This window comes from Anomaloglossus baeobatrachus, chromosome 1, assembly GCF_048569485.1.
Source record: "Anomaloglossus baeobatrachus isolate aAnoBae1 chromosome 1, aAnoBae1.hap1, whole genome shotgun sequence".
In the NCBI taxonomy this organism is placed as follows: domain Eukaryota; kingdom Metazoa; phylum Chordata; class Amphibia; order Anura; family Aromobatidae; genus Anomaloglossus; species Anomaloglossus baeobatrachus.
The window spans coordinates 949,348,626-949,360,217 of record NC_134353.1 but is presented as its reverse complement, the minus strand read 5'-3'; the positions used below and the strand labels follow the sequence as shown (position 1 = coordinate 949,360,217).

At 61.5% G+C, this 11,592-nt stretch overlaps 1 long non-coding RNA gene across 1 annotated transcript; it reads right to left on the bottom strand.

Moving 5' to 3' along the window:
- Positions 1–1,357: 1,357 nt before the first annotated feature.
- Positions 1,358–11,032, bottom strand: LOC142257329 (uncharacterized). Its single transcript, XR_012727621.1, has 2 exons — positions 10,841–11,032; positions 1,358–2,034 (listed from the first exon to the last, which is right to left on the bottom strand). It is a non-coding gene; the product is annotated as an uncharacterized LOC142257329 (long non-coding RNA).
- Between the last annotated feature and the right edge of the window lie 560 nt (positions 11,033–11,592).

Sequence of the window (11,592 nt, the reverse complement as noted above, 5' to 3'; positions counted from 1 at the left end):
TAAAGTTTGTTATTCTTTCATCTACTGGATTAGTAGTAGGGGTGTATGCTGGAGCTGGCGTCAACCCCACAAATATTACCCAGTTTGCCATTGCACCAAAGCAACGGGAAAAGCCAGGTCCAGCACCACAATTGCTGCATCTAATTGATGTGCCACTTCTCGGGCGTCTGTGGGCTGCTATTGTTAGGCTGGAAAGGGCCAAATAACCATGGCCCTTTCCACCCTAAGAATATCATCCCCCAGTTGTCTGCTGTACCATGGCTGTTTTTTTAGTAAAAAAAGAAGGGACCACACGTAATTTTTTTTAATCTAAAAATGTAAAGAATAAGCGTGGGATCCCCTCTATTTTTCATAACCAGCCAAGGTACTGCAAAGAGCTGAGGATTTCAGCCTACAGCTGCTGCTGTTCCTGTGCTGGATATGAAAGTTGGGGGGACCCCACTTTTTTTTTTTAAATTAAAAAATAAAAATGGTGTAAAAATGCTGGTCAAGCTAACTATCTCTAGAACACTATTCTATAAGCTCTATTTATCTTCCTATATCTTTAATTTTTCAGGCTTTCCACATTAAACAAAAAAAAAAAAAACAAAAAAAAAAAAAAACAAAACCAAAAAACATTCATTTCAGTATCTTACTTTTTTTTTTACCGGTACCACACGGACAACCATACTGGTACGTGTGGCTTGCACCTGTTTAAACACGGACATCTGAAAGGGGCCTTATAGATACCCATCTACTGTATGTACTATCATTTTGAGTTGCTGCAAATTATGATGTTCTCCTCAGCGGCTAAAAATACTTCTCAAAATTTCTAAGAAGTATTGTTACCCCTCTGTAAAATATGTAGTGTCACCTCTGCCAGAGCCCGTCCTATGGAACAGTGGTGGCAACAGCTTCAGACGCTCAGCAAAAAGCAACTTACGTCCCTTTAAATTTAAAGAAAAAAAAAAAAAAAAAAACGTTTCGCCCCATATGACCGGAATCAGGCGGTGTGAGCCTCATGGAGTTATGTTGCCACCAAAGGAGGGAAACACGGTGAAACAGGACTGGGGCCTAATAAATGGGGGGCGTGAGAGAGGATCAGGGGTCTGCTAAAGACAGAAAATAAATTGTCAGCGAGATCTGATCAGTTTACTGTGGGTCTACATGTGAGGACAGATGTTTTGGAAACTACCTACAACACTGTGACCGCAGCCCGACCGGCAGTGACTGCTCACTAATGTCACACCGAGCTTTATCATTATAGAAATGAACATTCAGCCCAAACTTCTAGAACAGTTTTATTAAAATAAGTATATCAATAAAAAAAAAAAAAAAAAAAAAAAAAAAAAAAAAAAAAAAAAAAAAAAAGGAGAAATATATTTATACAGTTTTATTTTTATAGAGAACATTTATTCCATGCTGTACATGGGAACGGGTAACACACAAAATACAGATATAAATTACAGTGAATAAACCAATCCTCACAGACGGGTACAGAGGGGAGCGGACCCTGCCCTCAGGGGCTTACAGTCTACAGGGTAAAGGGGAGGAGACAGAAGGTCGGGGATACAAATATATAACACTGACAGACGGGTACAGAGGGGAGCGGACCCTGCCCTCAGGGGCTTACAGTCTACAGGGTAATGGGGAGGAGACAGAAGGTCGGGGATACAAATATATAACACTGACAGACTGGTACAGAGGGGCGCAGACCCTGCTCTCGGGGGGGGGTTACAGTCTACAGGGTAATTAGGGAGGGGGAGACAGAAGGTCGGGGATACAAATATACACTGTAACAATCAACTTTACAAATTAATACGTAGAATAAAGCCATGTTGGACATTGGCAACAATGAAAGAAAAAGAATCTTTTGTATCGGAGTCCCGTGCGTTTTAGGTGTAAAAATTGTATTTCTACATTTACCATAAAAATCCTCTTGTTGAATACATTGGAGGACACCGGAGGATGATGTGCATTAGACCACACTGTTCTCTCAGTCTCTAAGGTGGGACGACGGGGGGGCAATTACACCCAGATGCCAGTAGTCACAAACTGTGTTAGAAAAACAAAGGGAGAAGATTAATAGCACACCTCCCACAAAGTGCAACACGGCCCCCTGCCCAGCACGAGCCCCCCCACGTGCAGCCTCCCTCCCCCTGCAAGCTCAGCCCCCACGTGCAGCCTCTTTCCCCCTGCAAGCTCCACCCCCAACGTGCAGCCTCCCCCCCCCAACGTGCAGCCTCTCTCCCCCTGCAAGCTCCCCCCCCCCCCAACGTGTTGCCTCTCTCCCCCAAAGTGCAGCCTCTCTCCCCCTGCAAGCTCCCCCCCCCCCCCAACGTGCAAGCCTCTTTCCCCCTGCAAGCTCCCCCCCCCAACGTGCAGCCTCTCTCCCCCCTGCAAGCTCCCCCCCCCCAACGTGCAGCCTCTCTCCCCCTGCAAACTCCACCCCCCAACGTGCAGCCTCTCTCCCCCTGCAAGCTCCCCCCCCCCCCCAACGTGCAGCCTCTTTCCCCCTGCAAGCTCCCCCCCCCAACGTGCAGCCTCTTCCCCCCTGCAAGCTCCCCCCCCCAACGTGCAGCCTCTTCCCCCCTGCAAGCTCCCCCCCCCCCCCCCCAACATGCAGCCTCTTCCCCCCTGCAAGCTCCCCCCCCCAACGTGCAGCCTCTCTCCCCCTGCATCCTCCCCCCCCCCAACATGCAGCCTCTTTCCCCCTGCAAGCTCCCCCCCCCCAACGTGCAGCCTCTTCCCCCCCTGCAAGCTCCCCCCCCCAACATGCAGCCCTCTTCCCCCCTGCAAGCTCCCCCCCCCCCCCCAACGTGCAGCCTCTCTCCCCCTGCATCCTCCCCCCCCACCCCCAACATGCAGCCTCTCCCCCCACCCAACGTGCAGCCTCTCTCCCTGCGAGCCCCAACCAACACACACACAGCCCCACACACACACACACACACACACTGCCCCCACACACACACACACACACACACGGCCCCACACACACACACACACACGGCCCCACACACACACACACACACACACACACACACGGCCCCACACACACACACACACACACACACACACACACACACACACACGGCCCCACACACACACACACACGGCCCCACACACACACGGCCCCACACACACACACGGCCCCACACACACACGGCCCCACACACACACGGCCCCACACACACACGGCCCCACACACACCACGGCCCCACACACACCACACACGGCCCCACACACACACACACGGCCCCACACACACACACGGCCCCCACACACACACACACACGGCCCCACACACACACACACACGGCCCCACACACACACACACACGGCCCCACACACACACACACACGGCCCCACACACACACACACACGGCCCCCACACACACACACACACGGCCCCACACACACACACACGGCCCCACACACACACACACACCGGCCCCACACACACACACACACGGCCCCACACACACACACCACACACGGCCCCACACCACACACACACACGGCCCCACACACACACACACACGGCCCCACACACACACACACACACGGCCCCACACACACACACACACGGCCCACACACACACACACACGGCCCCCACACACACACACACACGGCCCCACACACACACACACGGCCCCACACACACACGGCCCCACACACACACGGCCCCACACACACACACACACACACGGCCCCACACACACACACACACACGGCCCCACACACACACACACACCACGGCCCCACACACACACACACACACACACGGCCCCACACACACACACACACCCCCACACACACACACACACCCCACACACACACACACACACCCACACACACACCCCCACACACACCCCCACACACACCCCCACACACACACACACACGGCCCCACACACACACACACACACGGCCCCACACACACACACACACACGGCTCCACACACACACGGCCCCACACACACACACGGCCCCACACACACACACACACACACGGCCCCACACACACACACACACACGGCCCCACACACACACACACACACGGCTCCACACCACACACACGGCCCCACACACACACACACACACACACGGCCCCACACACACACACACACACGGCCCCACACACACACACACACGGCCCCACACACACACCACACACACACGGCCCCACACACACACACACACACACGGCCCCACACGCACACACACACGGCCCCACACGCACACACACACGGCCCCACACGCACACACCCACGGCCCCACACGCACACACACACGGCCCCCACACGCACACACACACGGCCCCACACACACACGGCCCCACACACACACGGCCCCACACACACACGGCCCCACACACACACACGGCCCCCACACACACACACGGCCCCCCACACACCCCACCACACACGGCCCCACACACACACACGGCCCCACACACACACACGGCCCCACACACACACACGGCCCCCACACCACACACGGCCCCACACACACACACGGCCCCCACACACACACGCCCCACACACACACGGCCCCACCCACACACACACGGCCCACACACACACACGGCCCCCACACACACACACGGCCCCACACACACACACGGCCCCACACACACACACGGCCCCACACACACACACGGCCCCCACACACACACACGCCCCACACACACACACGGCCCCACACACACACACGGCCCCACACACACACACGGCCCCACACACACACGGCCCCACACACACACACGGCCCCACACACACACACGGCCCCACACACACACACGGCCCCACACACACACACGGCCCCACACACACACACGGCCCCACACACACACACGGCCCCACACACACACACGGCCCCCACACACACACACCGGCCCCACACACACACACACGGCCCCACACACACACACGGCCCCACACACACGGCCCCACACACACGGCCCCACACACACGGCCCCACACGGCCCCACACACACACACACACACGGCCCCCACACACACACGGCCCCCCACACACACACGGCCCCCACACACACACGGCCCCACACACACACGGCCCCCACACACACACACGGCCCCACACACACACACGGCCCCACACACACACACGGCCCCCACACACCACACACGGCCCCACACACACACACGGCCCCACACACACACACGGCCCCACACACACACACGGCCCCACACACACACACACGGCCCCCACACACACACACACGGCCCCACACACACACACGGCCCCACACACACACACCGGCCCCACACACACACACGGCCCCACACACACACACGGCCCCACACACACACACGGCCCCCCACACACACCACGGCCCCACACACACACACACGGCCCCCCCACACACACACGGCCCCACACACACACACACGGCCCCACACACACACACACACGGCCCCACACACACACACGGCCCCACACGGCCCCACACACACGGCCCCACACGGCCCACACACACACACACACACGGCCCCACACACACACACACACGGCCCCACACACACACACACACACGGCCCCACACACACACACACACACGGCCCCACACACACACACACGGCCCCACACACACACACACACCACACACACGGCCCCACACACACACGGCCCCACACACACACACACGGCCCCACACACACACACACACGGCCCCACACACACACGGCCCCACACACACACACACACACGGCCCCACACACACACACGGCCCCACACACACACACACACACGGCCCCACACACACACACACACACGGCCCCACACACACACACACGGCCCCACACACACACACACCACACACACACACACACACGGCCCCACACACACACACACACACGGCCCCACACACACACGGCCCCACACACACACGGCCCCACACACACACACACACACGGCCCCACACACACACACACACGGCCCCACACACACACACACACGGCCCCACACACACACACACACGGCCCCACACACACACACACACACGGCCCCACACACACACACACACGGCCCCACACACACACACACACACACACACGGCCCCACACACACACACACACACGGCCCCACACACACACACACACACACGGCCCCACACACACACACACACACGGCCCCACACACACACACACACGGCCCCACGCACACACGGCCCCACACGCACACACGGCCCCACACGCACACACGGCCCCACACGCACACACGGCCCCACACGCACACACGGCCCCACACGCACACACGGCCCCACACGCACACACGGCACACGCACACACGGCCCCACACGCACACACGGCCCCACACGCACACACACGGCCCCACACACACACGGCCCCACACACACACACGGCCCCACACACACACACGGCCCCCACACACACACACACACACACACGGCCCCACACACACGGCCCACACACACCCCACACGACACACACACACACACACGGCCCCACACACACACACACACGGGCCCCACACACACACACACGGCCCCACACACACACACACACACACACGGCCCCACACACACACGGCCCCACACACACACACGGCCCCACACACACACACACACACACACACACACACACGGCCCCACACACACACACACACGGCCCCACACACACACGGCCCCACACACACACACACACACGGCCCCACACACACACACACACGGCCCCACACACACACACACACGGCCCCACACACACACACACGGCCCCACACACACACGGCTCCACACACACACACGGCCCCACACACACACACACACACGGCCCCACACACACACACACACACGGCCCCACACACACACACACACACGGCCCCACACACACACGGCCCCACACACACACGGCCCCACACACACACGGCCCCACACACACACACACGGCCCCACACACACACACACACACACACACGGCCCCACACACACACGGCCCCACACACACACGGCCCCACACACACACCGGCCCCACACACACACGCCCCACACACACACGGCCCCACACACACACGGCCCCACACACACACACACACACACGGCCCCACACACACACGGCCCCACACACACACACACACACGGCCCCACACACACACACACACGGCCCCACACACACACACACACGGCCCCACACACACGGCCCCACACACGGCCCCCACACACGGCCCCACACACGGCCCCCCACACACACGGCCCCACACACACGGCCCCACACACACGGCCCCAACATACACACACACGGCCCCACACACACGGCCCCACACACACGGCCCCACACACACGGCCCCCACACACACGGCCCCACACACACGGCCCCACACACGGCCCCACACACACACACACACACGGCCCCACACACACACACACACGGCCCCACACACACACACACACGGCCCCACACACACACACACACGGCCCCACACACACACACACACGGCCCCACACACACACGGCCCCCACACACACGGCCCCACACACACGGCCCCACACACACGGGCCCCACACACACGGCCCCACACACACGGCCCCACATACACGGCCCCACACACACACGGCCCCACACACACACGGCCCACACACACACACACACGGCCACACACACACACACACGGCCCCACACACACACACACGGCCCCACACACACACACACGGCCCCACACACACACACACACGGCCCCACACACACGGCCCCACACACACGGCCCCACACACACGGCCCCACACACACGGCCCCACACACACGGCCCCACACACACGGCCCCACACACACGGCCCCACACACACGGCCCCACACACACACGGCCCCACACACACACGGCCCCACACACACGGCCCCACACACACGGCCCCACACACACGGCCCCCACACACACGGCCCCACACACACACACACACACACGGCCCCACACACACACACACAGACGGCCCCACACACACACACACAGACGGCCCCACACACACACACACAGACGGCCCCCACACACACACACGGCCCCACACACACACACACGGCCCCACACACACACACACCGGCCCCACACACACACACACGGCCCACACACACACACACGGCCCCCACACACACACACACGGCCCCACACACACACACACGGCCCCACACACACACGGCCCCCACACACACACAGACGGCCCCACACACACGGCCCCACACACACACGGCCCCACACACACACGGCCCCACACACACACACACGGCCCACACACACACACACACACGGCCCCACACACACACACACACACGGCCCCACACACACACACACACACGGCCCCACACACACACACACGGCCCCACACACACACACACACGGCCCCACACACACACACACACGGCCCCACACACACACACACACGGCCCCACACACACACACACACACGGCCCCACACACACACACACACGGCCCCACACACACACACACACGGCCCCACACACACACACACACGGCCCCACACACACACACACACGGCCCCACACACACACGGCCCCACACACACACGGCCCCACACACACACGGCCCCACACACACACACGGCCCCACACACACACACGGCCCCACACACACACACGGCCCCACACACACACACGGCCCCACACACACACACGGCCCCACACACACACACACGGCCCCACACACACACACACACACGGCCCCACACACACACACACGGCCCCACACACACACACACGGCCCCACACACACACACACGGCCCCACACACACACACACGGCCCCACACACACACACACACACGGCCCCACACACACACACACACACGGCCCCACACACACACACACGGCCCCCACACACACACACACACACGGCCCCACACACACACACACACACGGCCCCACACACACACACACACACGGCCCCACACACACACACACACACACGGCCCCACACACACACACACACACGGCCCCACACACACACACAGGGCCCCCCTTTGCCCCCACCAAACGTGCAGCGTCACCCCCTGCCCAGTGCGCCCCCAAGAGAGAGACTGCACGTCGGGGGGGGGGGGGGCTCGCAGGGAGAGAGAGGCTGCACATCGGGGGGGGGGGGGCTCGCAGGGAGAGAGAGGCTGCACGTCGGGGGGGGGGGGGGGCTCGCAGGGAGAGAGAGGCTGCACGTCGGGGGGGGGGGGCTCGCAGGGAGAGAGGCTGCACGGGGGGGGGGGGGCTCGCAGGGAGAGAGAGGCTGCACGTCGGGGGGGGGGGGCTCGCAGGGGAGAGAGAGGCTGCACGTCGGGGGGGGGGGGGCTCGCAGGGAGAGAGAGGCTGCACGTCGGGGGGTGGCTCGCAGGGAGAGAGAGGCTGCACGTCGGGGGGGTGGCTCGCAGGGAGAGAGAGGCTGCACGTCGGGGGGGTGGCTCGCAGGGAGAGAGAGGCTGCACGTCGGGGGGGGGGCTCGCAGGGAGAGAGAGGCTGCACGTCGGGGGGGGGGCTCGCAGGGAGAGAGAGAGGCTGCACGTCGGGGGGGGGGGGGCTCGCAGGGAGAGAGGCCCCGCGAGAGCCCCCACAACACGCACCACTGCCCCGCGAGAGCCCCCACAACACGCACCACTGCCCCGCGAGAGCCCCCACAACACGCACCACTGCCCCGCGAGAGCCCCCACAACACGCACCACTGCCCCGCGAGAGCCCCCACAACACGCACCACTGCCCCGCGAGAGCCCCCACAACACGCACCACTGCCCCGCGAGAGCCCCCACAACACGCACCACTGCCCCGCGAGAGCCCCCACAACACGCACCACTGCCCCGCGAGAGCGCACAACAACACGCACCACTGCCCCGCGAGAGCGCGACAACAACACACACCAATGCCCCGCGAGAGCGCACAACAACACACACCAATGCCCCGCGAGAGCGCACAACAACACACACCAATGCCCCGCGAGAGCGCACAACAACAAGCACCACTGCCCCGCGAGAGCCCACAACAACAAGCACCACTGCCCCGCGAGAGCCCACAACAACAAGCACCACTGCCCCGCGAGAGCCCACAACAACAAGCACCACTGCCCCGCGAGAGCCCACAACAACAAGCACCACTGCCCCGCGAGAGCCCACAACAACACGCACCACTGCCCCGCGAGAGCCCACAACAACACGCACCACTGCCCAGCGAGAACCCCCCAAACGTGCAGCGTCGCCCTCCGCGAGCCCCCCCCCCCCTTAAACATGCAGCGTCACCCCCTGGCCACTGCGATTCCCCCAAACATGAAGCGTCACCCCCTAGCCACTGCGAGCCCCCCAAACATGCAGCGTCACCCCCCTGGCCACTGCGAGCCCCCCAAACGTGCAGCGTCATCCCCTGGCCACTGCGAGACCACCAAACGTGCAGCGTCACCCCCTGGCCAGTGTGAGCCCCCCAAACGTGCAGCGTCACCCCCTGGCCAGTGCGAGCCCCCCAAACGTGCAGCGTCGCACCGCGGCCAGTGCGAGCCCCCCAAACGTGCAGCGTCGCACCCGCGGCCAGTGTGAGCCCCCCAAACGTGCAGCGTCGCACCGCGGCCAGTGCGAGCCCCCCAAACGTGCAGCGTCGCACCGCGGCCAGTGCGAGCCCCCCCAAACGTGGAGCTCCCCAAACGTGCAGCGTCGCACCGCGGCCAGTGCGAGCCCCCCAAACGTGCAGCATCGCCCCCCGGCCAGTGCGAGCCACCTCAAACGTGCAGCGTCGCCCCCCGGCCAGTGCCATCCCCCCCCTAACGTGCAGCGTCGCACCCCGGCCAGTGCAAGCCCCCCCAAACGTACAGTATCATCCCCTGCTCCGTGTAACCCCCCATAAGACACTTACCTTATTGAAGCCTGAGACATACACGAGCTGCAGCCCCCAACACAGACAGGAGACACTGCTCTGTGCCCCCAACATCAGGCTGAGACCCCAGAGCTATAACTAATGAGGAAACGCTGACTCTTCTCCACCTCAGGGTCAGGATCCTCCGCTCTGCACAGAGGAGTCCAGCACTGCCGCTTCCCGCCCACAGATCTGCAGACTGCACGGCACTGAGGAGGCTCCGCCTTTTCCGGTGACATCATGATTTCATGAAATCACTCCTCCCACCTCAAAAAATCAACTCTGATCTAGCCTCTACCCAGGGGGCTCTGCTGGCGGGAGGATGGAGCAGAGCTGTGTGTGTGTGTGTGTGTGTGTGTGTGTATATGTATATGTGTTGTATCTCTACGAAGGACTTTGATGCTCTGTATCTTTAAGGAAAGAAGAGAAGTCCTTCACCAGCCGTCCTGAGGAAACTGTGCACCAAAGCACCGCAGAGTGGGAGAGGAACGGTCCTGTGAACTGTTCTGTGCATGTGCACTTGGCTGCAGCGGTTAGGGAATAGTATAGGCCTCAGTAGGCAGCGTGCGGTGTAGGGTTCCCTCTAGGGGAGCCAGTCAGGTTAGTGGTCACACGGAAAAAACTGTGGAAAAACAAGCGCATAGGGTCTTACCCCAATATGTGAGGGGTGGGGGTGGGGAGTAAAACTACTCACCAGATGTAGTTGTGAGAAGCCACAACTACTGTAATCGCATGTATCACACAATCCAAGG